The sequence below is a fragment of the Vulpes lagopus genome, chromosome 13 (genome assembly GCF_018345385.1).
Source record: "Vulpes lagopus strain Blue_001 chromosome 13, ASM1834538v1, whole genome shotgun sequence".
In the NCBI taxonomy this organism is placed as follows: Eukaryota; Metazoa; Chordata; class Mammalia; order Carnivora; family Canidae; genus Vulpes; species Vulpes lagopus.
The window spans coordinates 55,691,157-55,696,433 of record NC_054836.1 but is presented as its reverse complement, the minus strand read 5'-3'; positions in this window follow the sequence as shown (position 1 = coordinate 55,696,433).

Sequence of the window (5,277 nt, the reverse complement as noted above, 5' to 3'; positions counted from 1 at the left end):
ATGCCGTGTATTTTACTTTATATGTTATAGATCTGTTATAAAGCACACCCTCCCCCGTCCTACATTGTTATTATTATTATTATTATTTTATTTTTATATTACATATTATTATTATTTTATTTTACATATTATTATTATTATTTTATTTTTATTTTACATAGTCAATTATCTTCTAAAGAGATTTAAATAATAGAGGGGCCCTGGCTGGCTCAGTCGGAGAAAGAGCCTGTGACTCTTGATCTCTGGGTCATGAGTTCAAGCCCCAGGCTGGGTGTAGAGATTATCTGAACAAATAAATATTGAAAGAGATTTAAATAGTAAGAAAACATTGATCCGCGTGGCCTCCATTTCCAGTGCTCTCCATTCCTCTGTGTGGATCTATATTTTCAACTGGTGTCATTTTTCTACTGCCTGAAGAAAGTCCTTTGACCTTTCTCGCGGTGCAGGCTGGCTGGTAATGAATTCTTTCAGCTTTTTAGGTCGGAAGAAATTCTTATTTCATCTCCCATTTTTGAAAGATGTTTGTGCTGGGTATTGATTATAGTTCGCCAGGTATTTCTTTCCGTATTTTACAGGTGTTTCTCCACTGACTTCTCACGTTATTTCCAACAAGAAGTCTGATGTCATCCTTATCTCTGTTTGACATTGTTTAGGGTTAACATTAAACATTAACACCACTGTTTTCCCCTCCTTAACCGGTTTTAAGATTTTCTCTTTATCCCTATTTTTGAGCAATTTGGTTATGATGTGACGTGATAGGATTTTCTTCATGTTTCTGGGGCTTGGGGCTCATCAAGGTCCTTGGAACTAAGGTTTACAGTTCTCATCAAATTTCATCAAATTTGGAAAACATCAAGCCATGATTTCTGAAATATTACTTCCCTGTCCCTCTCTCTCTTCCTTCCTTTTGCCACTTGAGGTTGTCCCACAGCCCCCGGAGAAGACACCTGCTAAATTATTTTTTACTTGAGTTTCATTTTGGATATTTTCTATTGCTTTATCTTCAAAGCCACTAATCCTATCCAGGGTCTTTTTCCCTTTAGATACTGTAATTTTCGTCTCTAGAAGTCTGATTTGGCTCTTTATCAGGTCTTCTATGACCTTAATTCGCCTTTTTTAGCACATGGAGCTAGAACAATTGTTGTAAAGTCTTTTTCTGCTCTTCTAACATAGGGGTCGGTTTCAGGTCTGCCTTGATTGATTGATCTTAATCCTCGTTACTGGTCACACTTTTTCTGTTTCTTTGCTGCCTGGTAAGTTGTCATTGGACGTTAGACGCCGCGGATCTTACCTTATTTGGCGCTGGATATTTTTGCATTCTTGAGCTTTGCTCTTGGATACCACTGAGCTTCTTGAAAACAGTTTGATCCTCTCCAGTCTTGCTTCTGAGATTTGTTAGGAGGGATGGGAGCTGCGGGCTAACCGTCTGCCGCTGCTGGGGAAAGGCTCCTCGGGGTAACCTGCGCCGTCTCCCGCGGGGCTGGGGCACAGGCCGTCCTGGAGCCCCGGGGCAGCCCCGGGGCAGCCCCCGGGCCTCGCGTCTCTAACCCTGCTTTGTGCTGGTCGCCTGTCTCGCCAGCCCCTGCGCCCCTCAACCCTCTGCTGACCCCGGAGCCTCTGTGCCGCCCTGTCCTTCCCGGTGCTCTTGCCTGACGATTCGAGCTGTCGTGTCCCCAGACTTTCGGCGTGTCTGCCTGGCTCTGCCTCAGTCTCCCCTCCGTGTGCTGTAGCCTGAAAACTCTGACCACCACAGAGTTCATGTCATGTGTTCCTCGACCCTTAGGCATCACTGTCCTTCACTGCCTCACGGCCCGCGTCTGTAAAATCGTTGTTCCAGGGCAGCCCGGGTGGCTCAGTGGTTTAGTGCTGCCTTGGGCCCAGGGCGTGATCCTGAGGTCCTGGGTTCGAGTCCCACATCGGGCTCCCTGCATGGAGCCTGCTTCTCCCTCTGCCTGGGTCTCTGCCTCTCTCTCTCTGTCTCTCATGAAAAAATAAAATCTTTAAAATAAAATAAATTAAAATCGTTGTTCCATATGTTGTGTCCATTTTGCTGTTTCAAGTGTGAGCGTGAATACACTGACGGTGTCTTAAACCGCCCCTGCCTCCCTGAGTGCCTGTGTCTGCCTCGCCGCCTGGGAACGTTGCCGCCACTGACACCTCAACCTCCTCCACCTCCTCGACCTCCCTGGGGGGGTCACCCGGGTTGTCTGGGTCTGGAAAGCCAGACCCAGGCCATAGCAGCATCCGAGGGCCACGTGGCCACCCTCCTGTGCTGCTCGGGGTTCTGGAGGCGCTGTAGCCAGGTGGGTGGTGCCAGGGCACCTTGGGGTGGCCCATCCAGGGAGCTAAAAAGTACGTAAGTAAATAAATAATATTCCTATAATAACTATAATAAGATTTATAATAGGGGCACCTGGGTGGCTTAGTGGGTAACCATCTGCCTTCGGCTCAGGGCGTGATCTTGGAGTCCTGGGATCGAGTCCCGTGTCGGGCTCCCTACAGGGAGCCTGCTTCTCCCTCTGCCTGTGTCTCTGCCTCTGTCTCTGGGTCTCTCATGAATAAAAATAAAATCTTTAAAAAAATATTTATAATAGGATGACTCTTTTAAGAGAAGTACAAATCAAGCATTACAAAGAAAGGAGAGAAACGAGCTGTCAGAAGGCCTTTTTGGAAGAGACAGCCCTTGGGTCAGGCCTTCCCGCCCGGGTAGACGGTGCACTTGCAGAAAGGGCACCCAGGGAGAAGGAGGGGAAATAAAAAAAGAGGCAATTCGGCAAAGGGATGAGTATGGGTGAAAGTAAATGAGCCTTGTAGAATGGGTAGTTTTGTAAAACTGTTTCCAGGAATAATTTTATATATTTCATAACTTACAATAGAAAGTACTCCTGTTTTAGGGATGAAATGATCTAGTCTTACACTTTAAACAACAATCCTTTACAGATTGCTGGCTCCACACCACACGATTAAGCTGCCTTGTGTTCTAGTTTGTTCCTTCATTCGTTATGAAGGGTTTGTTGAGTGCTGGTCAGTGTTCCAGGTGCATGGGCAACATCGGCGAACAGAACAAGGAGCCTTCTGGAGCTTCCGTCTTAGGGCAGGTGGGCTGCAGAAAGGCGAAAGCAAAAGGAGACAATGAACAATAATCAGGATACAGAGTCTTTCCACATAGCTTAATCATTAAAAAACAAAACAAAACAAAACAAAAAACAGGGCAGCCCTGGTGGTGCAGCAGTTCAGCGCTGCCTGCAGCCCGGGGTGTGATCCTAGACACCCTGGAGACCCGGGATCGAGTCCCAGGTTGGGCTCCCAGCATGGAGCCTGCTTCTCCCTCTGCCTATGTCTCTGCCTCTCTCTCTCTCTCTCTCTGTGAATAAATTAATAAAATCTTTTAAAAAAAAAAAACCCAACAACATTTCTTTTACTTAATTCCATAAGGTAAGTGGTTTAACTTGCTGAAGGACTTGTACCAGCCTGCTTCTTGGATACAGTCATAGGTGCCCGGAGGGCATAGGGAGGGTGGCTCTTAAGGAGTAACTAATAAAAATTGTATACTTGTGGGCCAAGTTTAGAATTCAAAAATAGTTTTATGTTATACTGCCAATGAGGCTTTAAAAAAAAAGATTTTATTTATTCATGAGAGAGAGAGAGAGAGAGAGAGAGGCAGAGGGAGAAGCAGGCTCCCTGCACGGAGCCGGACATAGGACTCGATCCCAGCACTCCAGGATCATGACCTGAGCCGGAGGCAGATGCTCCAACGCTGAGCCCCCCAGGCATCCCTGAGTAGGGCTTTAGGAGTGAAAAAATAGGTTTTGCTAATTGGTAGGTACCCTCTGGCTGAAAGGAGAGCGTAGCTCCAGCTTGTACCCTACACTGTGCTGGCTTCTAACTTGGAATTTGCTGACCGGTTGGTAAGGGGAGGAGCACATGTAGGCATTGTTTTCCCCTCTGTGACTTAATGGAGGTGAAGGTGCTCTGTAAACCGTTGAGAACACATCAAATTACAGTTGCTATAGTTACAGCAAGGACTCGTTCAAGGTCATGCAGAGAAGCAGAAAAGCTGTATATTTGTTCACTTGCTCATCCGTTTATTCATTCACTTAACAAACATTATCCACTCTACTCAGTGTCCCAGAACAAGGCACTCACCGTCTACACTAAAGAGAGAATACGCACAGGTGACCCTAAGGGAAGGCAGCTGAGGAGGGCTGCGTGGTGGGTTCTCTGGAGCTCCGGCCAGACGCCCGCTGGTTCTCTTTTTTGCTTTCTATTCTGTCCCATCCCATCCTATCCCATCCCACCCCATCCCACCCCATCCCATCCCACCCCATCCCATTCTGTGCCCAGATTCATGCCACTTATCTAGGTAAGAGTCCCTATGGGTGCCCACTGCTTCCCCACATGGGGTAGGGAATACCTGGCTACACGCATAGCTACTCTCTGGTGTCCTCGTGCGCACACGCTGTTAACTGATCACAGTATTTCCTCCTACTGAATCTGGATTCCAGCCCAGAATCCTTCTCAACATAATGCTCCAGAAAAGCAATTGCCAAATGATCATCAGAGTTGCCCTTAAAAACTACGTTCCCCGGCGGGGTATTCCCACTGTTTTTTTTTTTTTTTTTTGTTGTTGTTGTTGTTGTTTTTTCCGTAGGTAGGAAGAACGTCATTGGAGATTTTGAGCTCTTTCTACACCGACAGCATTGGTATTTTGTGAATTAGAAAATAAAGGCTCACAGAGGTCAAGAGGCTTGCTCGGAGTTACACATTCAATAAGTCTAGGAACTGGGATTCAAAGATCAGGATTTTGATTCTAAATTCAGTTTTCTTACTGATACTTCAAGAAGTTTTTTTTTTTAATTTTATGACTCCCAGAAACATTGGCAAAATTGGCAAAATCTTTTTTTCTGTTTCTTGAAGTTATACGACTAGTCGATAGCAAGTAAAGCCCATTGACTACTCATAAAACGTGCTAAAAGGAGGCACCGACCTTTCAAGGGCTGTGTGGCCACCTCCTTGTGACTGAACATCTCAGGCCGCGTCGCTCTTCTGGAGGTTCTGTCTCAGCGTAGGATATTCTTGGAGGCCTACGATTTTCAAAATAACGTTTGCAAGGAATTTTGAATTATGAAATCATGGGAATCGTTAAAAATGATGACAGGCATGCGGGGGGGGATTTGAATGGTGTTCCACGTTGCACGGTTCCTGGGGCAGTGTCTACGCTGCTGCTTTGTCTTCCGGGAGAGCTTCCACAAAGACTGGGAGGTGAGCGCGCCTCTG